The sequence below is a fragment of the Brachyistius frenatus genome, unplaced genomic scaffold (genome assembly GCF_029030835.1).
Source record: "Brachyistius frenatus isolate BFR_SWC_R1_liver_20210118 unplaced genomic scaffold, ASM2903083v1 Contig_15, whole genome shotgun sequence".
NCBI lineage: Eukaryota > Metazoa > Chordata > Actinopteri > Embiotocidae > Brachyistius > Brachyistius frenatus.
Genome location: NW_027210614.1, coordinates 6,100,001 through 6,115,079, shown reverse-complemented (window position 1 = coordinate 6,115,079; position 15,079 = coordinate 6,100,001).

Below are 15,079 nucleotides of genomic sequence, written 5' to 3'. Positions count from 1 at the left end.
TCAGCATTTTAGGTCAAAAGCTAAGTCAAAGAAAATATGATATGAAACTCATCAGATGAAATTATAAACATAAAGGTTTAAAGATCAATTAAAAACAGAGCTTTCTCTGTCTCCAAAGGACATAAGGCAGTTTGTTCTCGTTGTAAAAAATACAACGAAATTGATTTGTCAACTCATCAGTTCAGCAGCAATGAACAAGGTAAAAGATATATAAAAAGAAACAACTAAGATAAAACAAAAACAAAAAGTGATACACTGCTTTACAAAACCATGTACTTCATCTCCTGGTAGTAAAAACATTTATATTTACCATTTAATTGCAAAGTTAAAAAACAGCCTGCGCCACTTTAGCAGGAAAAAAAAAATCTAAGCAGAAACCAAATAAGGAAATCTTTACATCTACTTTTTCAACAGAAAAAAATAATCTTCCTTTTAGACTTTTACATGATCCCGCATTTGTGCTCCCCCCAGGTTATGTTCCACACCCCACGGCGCAACAGACAGTTGTAATGGATTACTGCAGTTCTTGGTTTTTATGTTTATCTTTCATAAATGGGTTGACAGTGAACGTGTTAAAAGCCTTCACAGACTCTGTAGGCACTTTGGCTCTGTGGATAAAACTACATTCAGCATATTAAGACCAATATTGCAAAAAAAATTATTTACGTTATAGCGGAGCAAATTTGAACTGATCAAACAACTACATTATACATAGTATGTTATAAATGCTGTGTGTAATTTAAAAATGTGGGGGAAAAAATGACATAAACGGCACTATTAATATTAGTCTGGAATTTTTGTATTTTTCCGACCCTTAAAAAAAAAAAAGCACTTTTGCCCTAATCTCTGGCAGAAAAAGTACAAATACAACCTCAGCTACACATGCCAGCAGCTACACTCGTAAAGGTTTTCTCTAAACATGTCTAAAATAAAGTTAAAAGCTGAAATTCACAACAGAGATGAACACACACACACACACACACACACACACACACACACACACACACACACACACACACACACACACACACACACACACACACACACACACACACACACACACACACACACACACACACACACACACACACACACACACACACACAGACCTGCCTTCCTTACTAGCCACCCTCTGCTTCCACACTTTCATATGTAAAGAAGCTGTGCAGACTTTTAATGCCTTGCGCCACCTTGTAGAAAGACAGAGGGTGGAAGACAAAAAGCCCTGTCATAACACAGCCAGCACTGAGAGGAAGTAATCACACCTTCAACCAAAGAGCAGACTGATCTTCTTTTACAACCACAGAAAGAAGAGACAGGGAGGGAAATGGGAAGAGAGAAGATTAAAGCACAGAGGTGTATTCCACCTTTTACTGAATCGTAACCAGAATGTGCAGCTTCTGACCAAATGAGAAATCAAATAACCAAGTGTTGTCAGTCTAAAATATTTAAAACTGTCTCTACTTTAATCTGTCCGGTAAGACCCTGTGGCTACTTAGTGTAGAAAACTGAATTCCTACCAAATATTTAAGTGATTCACTATTGTTACAGACCAAACAGATTCTTTTTCAGCAGGCACTGTAATGGGTTCCAGTAGATGCAGCTAAATATTTGTGTCTGCTATAATGTCAAACACTGTGCTTTAAAACGTGGATTCTCAAAGCACAGAAAGGAACCTAACGTTGGGATTTGTACTGTCCTGTGAAAATGCCGATCTCCATCTTTAATTTCTCGCTGCACATGCACTCTTACTTTGTTATGGACCCTGAATTTATTCTTAAGTACTCTCTGTTGGTAGGACTGGATGTGTTCCTAACAAACCCCAAGAGACCTGAGACATACAAAAGGAAGATGTGCAGCAGGGATGACAGAAATAAGCTGTAAGTAAAACATTTAAGGAAGCTTTGTTGATCTTTTCTCCTCCCATCTTCCTCCCTCCACCCTCTCTGCTCGACGTGGAAGTGGGAGATCCTTTCATCTCCCCCTTCCTCTTCTCTTTCTGCCTCCCTTTCACCCTGGGGAGAGAGACACTATTGTGGTGTTTTATGACCCCTCAGGCCCTGTTCCCACCACAACCCTCAAACACAGAACCTCACACATACAAACCTGCAGTTAGGATCCCTTTAAACTCGGAGCACCATGCATCCACACACCACGCAACTGCTTTTCTACTCAGTAGTTTAACACTTTTAAGGATTTAAACTAATATTTTTGTTGCAAACTACTTATTAAATGTGTTAAAATAGATGTATGTGACTTTAAAGTGAGTCATCCGTCATTACCTTTTATAACATCTGTGAATTCTAGCCATGATGAAGTAAGAACATTTAATTAACATCCTCTGGTATGCTATCAAAGATTCACTTCATCATTAAGTCCTGGTAATCGCCTCTGCACACCTCCTATACGTCTTACACCAAACATTAAGTCTTGCTCAGCTCCTTGCTAATATATGCAAACTCACGTATATCCTCTCTGTTTTAAAGGGCATGGATGTATTCGTTTGAGGGATGTCTCATGACCACTGTGTCAAAGGTGAGCCCTGATAACAATGTTTAAGTAAGACTTTGATGTGGCCTATACTTCTAATACACATGCATACAAGCATGCATGTTCACGCACACACGCATGCATGTTCACGCACACACGCACACACACACACGCACGCACGCACGCACACACACACACACACACACACACACTCGCACACGCTCTCCCATGGGCTCTGGCTCAGTGGACACAAAAAGGCTTGTCTTAAGGGGTCAAAGGTCGTCCTAGGAGAGGTCAGATAAGAACCCCGGCCTCTTTCTCTGTAAGCCAGGCCCACATACCAGTCACACACAAACACATGCAGCATCCCCGCCATTTCTTTCTTTATGTTCACTCTGACATGCAGAGTGGCAGTCCACACACACATTAACGTGCACCAAAATTACCATTCAAGAACAGTTTCTGTTTGTAAGCACATTGTTGGTCATATTTGTGTGCACGTATTCACTTACTTGTGCATATACATACATATACATACACATGTGTGTGTGTGTGTGTGTGTGTGTGTGTGTGTGTGTGTGTGTGTGTGTGTGTGTGTGTGTGTGTGTGTGTGTGTGTGTGTGTGTGTGTGTGTGTGTGTGTGTGTATGGGGGAGAGCAAGGGAGAAGGCAATAAACCAAAAGAATGTCGAGCAGTGTCAGCTGGCCAGTGTGCAGCATCTCTGTCAGCCCTGAACCGGAGAATTAAAACAGAAGAACTTCCAGCTTTGCAGATGCTCTGCGAGCGCTGAGCCACAGACAAACACATATGCAAAGGGGTGTGAACTACACACACACACACACACACACACACACACACACACACACACACACACACACACACACACACACACACACACACACACACACACACACACACACACACACACACACACACATAAGTGGACCATCAGATGGGCAATGATCACTGACCAGTGACCCACAACAAATGCTTCCATTCATAGTTTCCTCAACAGACACTGGATCGATGGCCAGCCAGACAACTGGCCAACTGGTCAGGCAACCATTCAGGCAGCCGTGCAGCCACACACACTCATCCACATGGTGCACTGGGCAGCCACTCAGCTGACCATTCACTTCTGCCAAAATGTTGAATTCCCAGTCACTGAAACCCTCCAAACAATCATATTCAGTGATTTTTCTTCCTGTGCATGAATATACGAAAGTACTCACTTTATAACAATAATTTGCCCTGCATGGTTTATCACATAGAAAACCATGTCAGCCGAGTGCTATGGTGAGACAATACAAGCAAACGCACTTTAAGTGTTCTGTTGGACAGAGTCTGTCTACATACTGACCACAATATAACTGCTGAGTTAGCGCAGAGAAATAGCTGGAAAGCAGCACAAAGCCACAACTCCCTGAATTTTCAGCATCTGCTCTGCCTGTTGCTTTCCTATCTCACTGAACGTCCTTGTGCAGTTTTCTTTTTTATTCTGCTCTCTCTATCTTGCATAACTCCCTTGGAACTTGTGTTGTCTACATGCATTAAATCTAGTTGGAACTGTACCTCAGTGTGGTTCAAAACTTTTCAGCTGCAGGATGTCTCACAATCTTATACTGGCTCAAAAGCAAAAAGATGTGCACATCATCATACATCAAACACCATTTGTGTGTTTTATAATGTATTAAACCTGAGTTTAGTCATGGGATATGTGAAGTGTTCATACATTACAACTTAGCATCCATTATTATGTTTGTATCGTACTAAACGGCTTATTTCATAACCACCAGGGCCAATTCAATGTTTCATTTAAATTATATTGCTGGACTTATTAAAGAAATGTATTTGCAAATATCCATAAAGCGAATGTGAAAGACACCAGTTTATCTGTCAAAACACCTTTTTAGGAAAAGAAAAGAAAAACTCAAAATTGTAACAAAGGTGTAAATAAGTCAATCAGCAGTCAGCATTTCTGGATCATCTTGCAGTGCCACGCAGTTATTTTCAAACTGCATCCTAAAACTAAACTCTACTGTAGAAAATAAACTTTTAAAATATATGAAATGGATTTAAGAGAAGAGTTTGGAATATTAGTTCAAGACCTAAACATTTACATGAGAAGATATCAGACCAGGGCATATTAGGCCTACCTGCAACTTAACAAAGGGAAATGTGCTGTAGCTGTCAGGGTGCAAACATGAAAAAGAAAAGAAGCGGAGCATTTTGTGAATAAACTGAGTTTTCAGTTCCCAACCCTTGTTTTAAACAGAGTTGTCTTCAAAGCGTAATGACGTAATACAAATGAACCCGAACAAAGTGTGAAAACGCACATCTGCCACAGGCCTGCAAAAGGAAACTAAAAAGGCATATCTGTGAAACGTTGTTCTGAGGGATCAATCGCTTGCTCCCGAACAGCATCAGCAACAACTGAGCTGGCCCTGACTGTAATGCGCTCTATCCCTTCAGAAATAGGCTGCTCCTGCAAAACCAAACAGGCGAAAACAGCTGCTTGGACGGACTTACCTCTGCAGTCCAGCGTGAACAGCCGAGCAACTATTCTTCACAAAAAGCCAGCAAGTTACTCGAGCCTGCTGTCATCGTGTCTCCGGCGCGAGATCTACGGCGGGACTGAGTGTCGCGTGTGTCATCACCTCTGATCCTCCTCGAGGAGAGAGGTCCCCCTCCCCCTTCTTCCTCCACAATGGTACGTTCCGAGCGGCTGGCTCTTTTGGACCATTTAGTGCGTTTTCACTCGTTTTGTCATTTCACGACTTTGTTATTTATAGTGAAAAACAGGCAACAGTATAACTTTGGATTGGAAATAACCTTTAAAAAAAAGTTATCGGACATATCTGATGTCTCATCAGACACTGCTTCTCGACAATAGATGGCCCACTGAGTCAATTAATAAGTGAAGATGTTTGTTTTGTTCTTTCGTCTTCTCTGAAGGGTCAACTACGAAGCGAGATTAGTGGGTTAACGAGGTATGTTGAGACTGAAGCCAGTGAGTGTGAAGTGCGCGTAGTGAGACAGTGAGATAGTGAGACTGTCCTCTGAGGGGGGGCAGAGAGCTCAGAGACAGACAAACATCGGTCTTTTCCTGTTGATTTTTTTTGAGATATAGACTAACATCATTGTGTTTTCAGTCCGTTTGACACCTCCGGGGCTGCAGGTGAAAGAGTACAATTAAAACGTTCATACACATCATCAGAATACATCTAAGAATTACAGTAATTCATTTAATTAAATATGCACATGTAATTTGTCAGATCTTCCTGTGCACTTATGGTAAGGTGATATATTATAAGCCATTCAACTTCAGCTACACATTCACAGTCGGCGACGTTTTGCTCATACTTCCATCATTTAGCTGCAGCAGCTGTGCTGCTTTTAGTGTGGATTATATGTGGATTATATGTTTAATTAAAAAAAAAAAATAATTATGAATTGCTTCTCGTTTATAAAATATGTCGTTCTGCTGTCAGTACACCTGTCCATGTTCGTGATTGGTGAGATGCTGCAAACACCTCCTCTTGTAGGTGAAGCCTACAGCAGAAAGCCTGCATTAACAAAAAAAAGTTTGATAACCACCGTTATAGTACCGATTATATCTGACGGCGAGTTTCCGCTTTGTTGAGCCAGTTTAGACAAAGAAAACCTGGGTGTGTTGAAGTTGCTTCGTACACCCCTCTGGTCTGGACAGGCATGAACGATGACCTGTTGTACTCCATAAAATCAAAGCAGTAAAGCTGCAACAATTAGCCAACTAAATTAACTGATAAAAATTTAAATTAATTCACAACAATTCTGGTTTCTTATTTTCACATGTGATGATTAGATGCTTTTATTTGTCACACATGCAGTAAGACTGAATATTTGGGTCTGTTTTGGACTTTTGTTTGAATAATATACAAAAATCTGACAACATCAAAGGTGAAAAATGCCATTTCACTTTTCAGTCTTCTGTATTCTAGAGGACTAAAATGATTAATCAATGAATCAAGAAAATAATTTGCAAATGTATTGACAATGACAAGAATATTTGTTGCAGCCCAAATGAATAAACTAAACAGGTTTGATCAAATTAAATCAGATGAGCTCCTCTTCTCCTCTTCTTTTCTTTTATCTCCTCCCACCCTCTGCACAATAATGATCAGTTCTGACCCTGTTCAATTTAATGTCTTTATACATCCATGTGTTTATAAATTAATCAGATTTGACAGCAATGGAAACTTCCAGTGTCCATTTGACGTTGCATGAAATATTAGACCAGCAGGCTGTAGTCTCGTGGATCAGAGCAGATCTTTGTGTCTCCTCCCAGTTACAATACATATATGAGCCAAATAAATCGTAGAAATAACCATAATTTAATTGTTATTCACCGTGTGTTCATTGGGGGTCGCAATACCTCGGGCTCAGGTATGTAGGAAGCTCCCTGTGGTCAGATTATTTGACCCCGGAAGGGCAAAGTGTTTTTGACTGTTGTTACGCTAAACTTTGTTTTGTCGTGCTGGAAGTTGTTTGCGGCTTTATTGCTGGAAACGCGACACCGGACATGTATGCACTGTGAAGAAAATTGAAGAGGCATTGCGATTCTGCAACCGAAGGAAAAGCCTGCAGATTTTCTGCTCAACACTGCACAGAGCACCTGGCAAAGTAGGCTACCAAACAGAAGCACCGGTCACTCCTCGTTTTGACCGCAGTAGGCTACAGGGTGGATGACATAACGTGCAATTGTACATGTCCATGACGTCGTTTAATGAGAAAAATAAAAACGGGGTATTTGTTAGAAATACATGTTTATGCTATTCTCCTGACAATATATGAGCAGATAGCCTTTAGATCTGTAATTTTCATCCAAACGTAAAAATCATCACAAATGTGTGTCCTCATTAATATCTGGAAAAACATTTTTTTTGTTGAGTTTAAACATTAAACTAAATAAATGGGTACACAGTTAAAACAGAGGTTTAATATCAATGCATAATATAAAGGTCGACACTGGCCAATTAAGATTCGTCCACATAATGGATTCCGTGGTGTGAGACCATATATTGCAAACTAATTATACGTGTTATGTATATTCTTTTACATTTTTGATGTATTGCAGCAGTTATTGTTTTATTCCCAACCGAGGGAGCTGATTCTTTGAGTCCAGTGTGAGTCAGTGTGAATTCAGTCATGGTTGATCTATGTGACTTTTAATATTAACGTATCAAACTCGTGTTGGAAAGGGACATCTGACATATGACAGAATGAACCCTGGGATTGTATTCACCGAGCCTTAAAATGCGCTGGAGCAGGCTTACCAATGCCAACTGTATCTGATATAGATGTTCAGCCAATAATTGTCACATACCCCACATAGTAGCAGGGAGGGTCGTGACTGCCTGGCACCATTATCTCAGAAAACATCGTCCCAGGAAGTAGAAGGATTCTGCAGTGATAAACACAAAGACCAGCAGCTCCACGTTGCTGACAAACTGTTTACTGCTATGAGCCAGGAGCAAACCAGCGTTGGATCTGAGTTATCCCGCGCTGTATTTGGCCAATGTAGAAGTCTGCATTCCTGGAGAAGTCCTGACAGACTGAGGACTGGGCATCGCCCAGAGCACAGTAAAGGGCAGTTCCACCTACACTGATCACCACAGTAACCAGACAAAGCAGGAAGAGGAGCAGGCAGAAGCCCCCACCGCCAACCTCTACAGAGACAAATGACACAAGTATTTAGAAAGAAAGTGTGGTCAAATAGATTAACATAAATAATTCATATAAATTGTATTAACAATTTTGAAGTGTTGCAGTGGATTGGTAAAGTTGGTGCAGGTTAAGACCGGAGAGATTCAAATCTCTAACTATAAACAGTAAACGCAAACATACGATGATAATAGCTGTCATCAGGCACAATAAAGTGGACGCGTCTTGTGGCAGTGGGTTTTTCTGGTTGGGTCTCTGAACTGGCAGACACACTCACGTTGTCCACACAAACACTGTGTTTCTTCAATATGGAGACCAGGCCAGAGGTGGGAGACGTCTGACAAAATAACCCCCCAAAAAACAGAGATAGCCCTTATATTAGCATAAACCTAATTTCTGTTAACATCATCAAAGCCAATTTGATTGATTATTTTTCACACTGACTGAGTCAATTATTGTGCCTTACAGAGGGTTTTCCTCACCAGCCCTGTCCACCAGGTGGCAGTACAGCACACAATCAGCAGTACTCAACTTTGAACCTCTCTATCAACATTCCCTCCAACATATTTACCATAGTGCCAGGTACTGCTTCCCTTTGATAGAAATTATTTACTTCAGACCTCAAACAATCCAGGGCTCAATGGAAAGTTCAGTCAGGACCACTTTAGTCAAAGAAAGCTTTTATTACATCTGCAATTAGTTTTATTTAGTGGTATTTCTGTCATCTAGGGCCATACGCATACGTACATGAAAAGCATTCATGCACATGTATTAACAAACATCCCAACACATTAAATGAATGTAACATAACTAAACAGATTGATAAAAAGTCTGACAGGGTGACTGTCCTCTACTTGTCCTGAGAAAAGCAGGTCAGTGTACACACCTCCTCTACGCTGATGAGTTTTGCCATGTCATACTCGTCCTCTTGAGGAAGGTGTGCTTCCTGGTGCAGACAGGTTTTCACGCACTCCTACACAGATAATTGAAGACCGTTATAACGTGCATCTCAATATTTAGCTGTGGAGACAGACACCACTGCATTTTGTTACTCAGCAAAACTCTTGGCAATACTGCCAACAGCAGCTCCCAGGTGAAAATAACATCATTTGAAATCCAACTGATAAACGTTTTGAAAATGAGTGAGTAATGATGGAATAAAAGAAACAAAACATTAAGCCCTTTTTTTTTTTTTTTTTTTTTTTTTTTACAGAAAAGCTTTTCACATTCTCATCCTGTATAACTCGCTGCTGTAATTTATCTACCGTGGTGTTCAAACAGAAGTTAACAAATGTTTACATTCTCCAACCAGAGGAGGTTCAATTTCATAAACTTGTTGAGACTCACCCAGGTAAACAGCCGTCAGACATGAAAACAAAGTTCACTGAGGTTAACTATTTTGTGTCAATATTCAAATAGAAACATATTTCCCTGTTTTGTTTTAAATGAAAGTTGGATCAAAGATCATGTGACACACATGTTCTTACATTTGTGAACAATTGTTTGCATTTTATTGTTAAAATGCCTAAAAAGGTTTTGTTTTTGTTTTTTCACTGATTCTTCTTCTTGATTTCTCTTATTCCTTTTTTTTTTTTTTGTAGATCATATCAGTCTTGGCCAAAACAGTCTTTGGTCCAAATAACACCAAGTGAGCACATCTGAAGCAAAATGGTGCATATCGAATACAGGCAATTTGTTTGGCTACTTAGAATTTTGATGTCGCCAAGATCTAAATAGGAATCACATTTACCTTAAGCTTTTTGATGCATTAGATCGAGCAGTCTTAGTTATTAATTTTTTCTTCATATATAATATACTATCATTTTATGAATTGCTAATTACAGTTCATTTACTCAAGTAGGAAATTACAAATTTGTCTCAATGGACACCCTGGATTCAGATAAAAAAAAAAAAAATCCTTCACTAGAAAACAATCTTCACTAGTGAATAACAATAATTAAAAGTGTACAATTTAACATACATTTTCTTTCAGTTAAATTCAGTTAAATGAAATTGACACCTAATCCCATCTCTCATCCACAAGGAGGTCATTTATAGATGTATGTCGCCCTCCGCTGGACGAAAAGTGGTTTTACAGCGCACAAGCAGGAGAGCGGAAGTTTGTAATCTCAGAACTGAATATTGCATTAAAATCAAAGCAATTTAAATGTGTGACTGAAACCATTTAGAATGAATTTTGTATTATTTTATTTCCCACACAGCAGCCACATTTATGTTAAACCCATGTTCAGAGAAATTTAACCACAAAATCCAGGCACTGTGGTGAACAAATTAGGTTTTAAAGTTTCCTTCACAGATTAATCAATCGTATATCAAGCTGTTGTGTGAGCATGGTGATTAATTACTCTCATTTCATGTGATACTTGCAATATGATGTGCAGAAAATCGGAAATGGTAATAGTGCACTCTTATAGTGGAAAAGTTTTGGTCACATTTATTTGTTATCCTCTGACATAAAGTGAGAAAACAGAAGCCCCTCGGTCTAAGACCCCTCTCTTTGTTTCCACCAACATGGGCAGATTTATGAATATAAGAGAAGATTACGTCACACCCCCAGCAGAGAGAACCCACCTACACAGCAGCGCAAATGTCCATTTCTCATTCAGCGCCTCCCATCTCTTCCAGGCAATCTGTCATGCTGATGGAACAAGAGAGACGCCCCTCCACCCCCCAAATGTCCCAGTGGCCACAACAGGCCGACAGACAGACAGGTGAGAATGTCAGGACTGTCAAGTTCTTCATGTCATGGTGGTAGAAAGACATGGATGATAACTGGTTTTATCTTCCCTGTAGACTGTCGCACAATCACAACAAGGTGGATGTTATTGCTTAAAATTTCATATACACATCCCATACTGTAATTGCAACTTCATCATTGAGTCTTTTTGCTTTTTGTTTTCAACCTTGTTTTCAACATAGTCCCATACAAGACAGAGTAAATACTACAGTTACAGTTGAGTTTTCCTAAAGAGCAATTTAATCCTTGAAACTCTTTTTTGTGGAACAGTTTTAGGAAGTTGTTTTCTTTTTGTTTTATCCAACGTTTCTGTCATTTATGGCAATGTTTTGTTCACCACTTTCATTGCTGAGATTTGAGGATGCAACAACTCTGCTAGAAAGAGCTTTTAGTCTATCAGGGCAACCAACATGAGTGATCAGACAATTAGATGTAAACAAATCCTCCTTTTAATCGATCATCATCCACAGCAAAAAAAGTACTTGAAATGTACATTGCCATAATTTTTGCCATAAATTTAACTCTTACATTTAATTTTGTGTGTGCACATTGTGATAAGTCGTGAAAGTTTAAGCTGAGCTATGAAAAATTAAGGTGGATGTAGATAATTACTAATATATTAATTATTAAATTATTAAATTGTACATCGTGAATACATACAATAAGTTGAAATACACTTGCTTTATTCATGTGACAGATATACTTATATTAATTTAAATTGTAGTGAGATTTTTTTTAGTGGGTGACGACAAAGGAAAAACTAAATACATTTTTGGAATAAAACTTTTGAACTATACATAGCACATGAGCACTAGATGTGATATTACACACCCACCTCATAATCAAAGCCAACAGCGTGCTTCCTCCATTTGTTAAAATAAAAACATCCAGGGAATCTAAATCATAAAATGCGGAGCATATTCATAAAAGGCATAACCGTTTTCCACTGTGGGTCCTCCCTCCTAATTACAGCTTACATTTTGTCACTGGGAATCTCATACTTCATCCTTTCCGCTGCCCCAACTGGGCAGTGCCAATCTGTACAGTGGCATAGCCATGCCACGCCAACACAACATCCCCTGATGGGAGAACAGGTGTTGGACAGGGTCCAGTGGAGCAGAGCGGAGCGGGCTGCCATGATATATCAGATGAACCGGCCAGCACCGACTCCTCTGGCCCGGGGGAGGGGGACCATGCCATTTATTAAGTGTGTGTGTGTGTGTGTGTGTGTGTGTGTGTGTGTGTGTGTGTGTGTGTGTGTGTGTGTGTGTGTGTGTGTGTGTGTGTGTGTGTGTGTGTGTGTGGAGGTTCTGTGAGGGCAGCAGATGTACAACAATGAACCCCAACAAAACTGATTGGGACTCAAAGACCCAACTGGGAGGCAGGCTAATCTGGGAAATCCCTGAACAAAAACTGTATATGCTTGCTTGAAGCAATTCAAAATTTAACATCCATAAAAGGACATCCTGTTTTGACATGTTGTCCCATGAATGAGATAGAGAGTTGTCAAATTAAAAGAGTGGAGGTGGTTTAGTGAAGACGTTTTCTTTTTTAAATAAACAGGAATACATTTTTCTCTGTCAGCATTGTGACATATAGACAAACAATTTGTATCCAGAAAAATGTACTTTAACTCCTTCAGATGTACTTTCCACACTTTTTGATTTCTTGTGATCATTTTGGGTAGCCTTAAAACAGGCACATTTCAGGTTTTTTTTTAAAATTCAGACCTTAAGAAACTGGTTTATTGGGTTTTTGAGATCAGTTTCTTAAGTCCCTTTACTGCTAATTTTACAGCCAAAATGACACTAGGTATGATGATTTGCTAAGTCGCTGTGGAGCCATATTGGCCTAGGCAAGGCTTGTAGTTCCTGTTAATGGGTCGAATATAATATTTTATGTCCCGTTGCTATAGCCACGGTGCTTAACTTATGATGTAAAAATAGTCAGGCCCATTCATTTTAGTATAAATACTTTACTTCGCTTCAAGACACAGAGTGAGCTGTATGTAAAACATGTCTATTTGAATGTTCCCCGGCAGAGGGAAAAGGTATTGCTACTTTACACATAATGACGGCCCAGGTCGTTTGGCTGAGAATAATGGTGGTTTCGCTGTAAAGCATATCACTCTCATTAGGTTTTTACACACTGGTCGTGCCTAACTGGAGATGCACTTGTCTGGATACACACACACACACATGCATGCACGCATAAAGTGCACCCTCACGCACGCACACAAACACACACACACACACACACACACACACACACACACACACACACACACACACACACACACACACACACACACACACACACACACACACACACACACACACACACACTCATATCCATCTCTAAAGTCATTAAATCCCTTTGAAAAGAGGCCTCATTTGAGAGGAGCAATAAAATTTTTAATCATTTTATTACCAAAAGAGTATTTAACAAGTGGGTAATGAAACGCCAAAGGCAGGTTAGCTGAGTTTAACCTTCATAGAGGAAGCCATGTATCACATGCTGGCCCCAGGCATGGTGGGACAGAAATGTCATCCTCCATTATCCACCATACCTGAAGTGTGGCGTTGCGCGGCTGGCAGGCAGGCGTCTCGCTCTGCAAGGCGAGGCTGACGGGAAATTAGGGGGAATTCAATTAATGGACGTTTTTTACGCACCAGGGAGAGGGCACAGCTGCACACACATCTTAATGCGGGATGCACACACATCGTAACAAATGTAACACGCGCGCACACACACACACACACACACACACACACACACACACACACACACACACACACACACACACACACACACACACACACACACACACACACACACACACACACACACACACACACACACACGCGCGCGCGTAGCTCCAAGAACATCCTACACATCCCACAGTGTGAGGGGCTGCTGATGGGACAGCAGAGCAGGAGGAACACATGTTCTTTCCCCAGTTAACAGTCGTTCTGTCTCTTTTTTTTTTTTTTTTTTTTGGGTCTCCTTTCACTTCTCTACTTTTTTTTTTTTTATACATCGACTACTTAACTTTCGATCTCCTTCCCTCTGCTAGTAGAGTCAGTTCTTTTGAATCTCTCGTTCTCTCAATCTTTCTCCCTGATGTGATAGTATAGCGGGGTCGCTCCGCTGCTTTCCCTCAGTGGGTCAATTAAGGAGAAAATGAGGCAGAGGGGGACACTCTCAGTCTGTCACCATAAAAGAATCATACCTACCTACCTACTTGCCAATTGCTCATATAATATACCGTTAAACTGCCCTGCAGTGTAAGCACAAGTGTAGCTGTGTGTGCATGGGCATTTGTATGAATGTGTGCGTGTGAGAGGGAGAGTGTGGAAGGATAGGGGGGAGAGGAAGGGGTGCTTCACACAGTACCTGTTAGGGATTTTTTTTAAGAAGTGGTATTTCCAGGAAAGCAATCACCAACTTCCTTAGGGAGGGGAAATACACCAGCCACCACTGGTAGCACCAAATACAGGTCCATACATTATATTTTTCAATTTCTTTGACACACAGGAGTAATTTATGGCCGATAACAAAAATACTCTATTTTCAATAACAAGCTTCTGTGGTACTTAGAGGGACTGGCCCCCAAAGTTAATTGAAAAGTGTCCTCGCTCTCATTTGCATAAGAAACACATCTAAAGGTGAAAAATTATAAATAAATATGCGGCCACCTGTGAAATATGGCTTTTGGCCTGCTGGTCATTTATAACTTTGCCTTTAATTACGTGACAGGCTGGGGTTCTGCTGCTGTAATGAGAGGCTGGAGTGATGGAGAGGAGTGCGTGAGACACACAGGGCTATAGGTCATTTAGTGTATGAACAGACAAACATGCAGGCGGACGCTCACAGATGGACAGACGTACACGCAGGTAGAAAGATAGTAGGAATGTGTGGACACTCACACAGACACGTGCACGCCCACATGGCTTTATACACATGCACAAGTGAACAGACATGCACATGGTCGTACAGCTGAAAAAAATACACAGAAAGAGATTCAGAATCCCATTTTAAAGGCTTAAAGGTTACTTATTCATAATAATTAGATGATTTGTAATTAAAATCAGAATGCAGCAGAATGTTATTCCCTTTTGATACCTA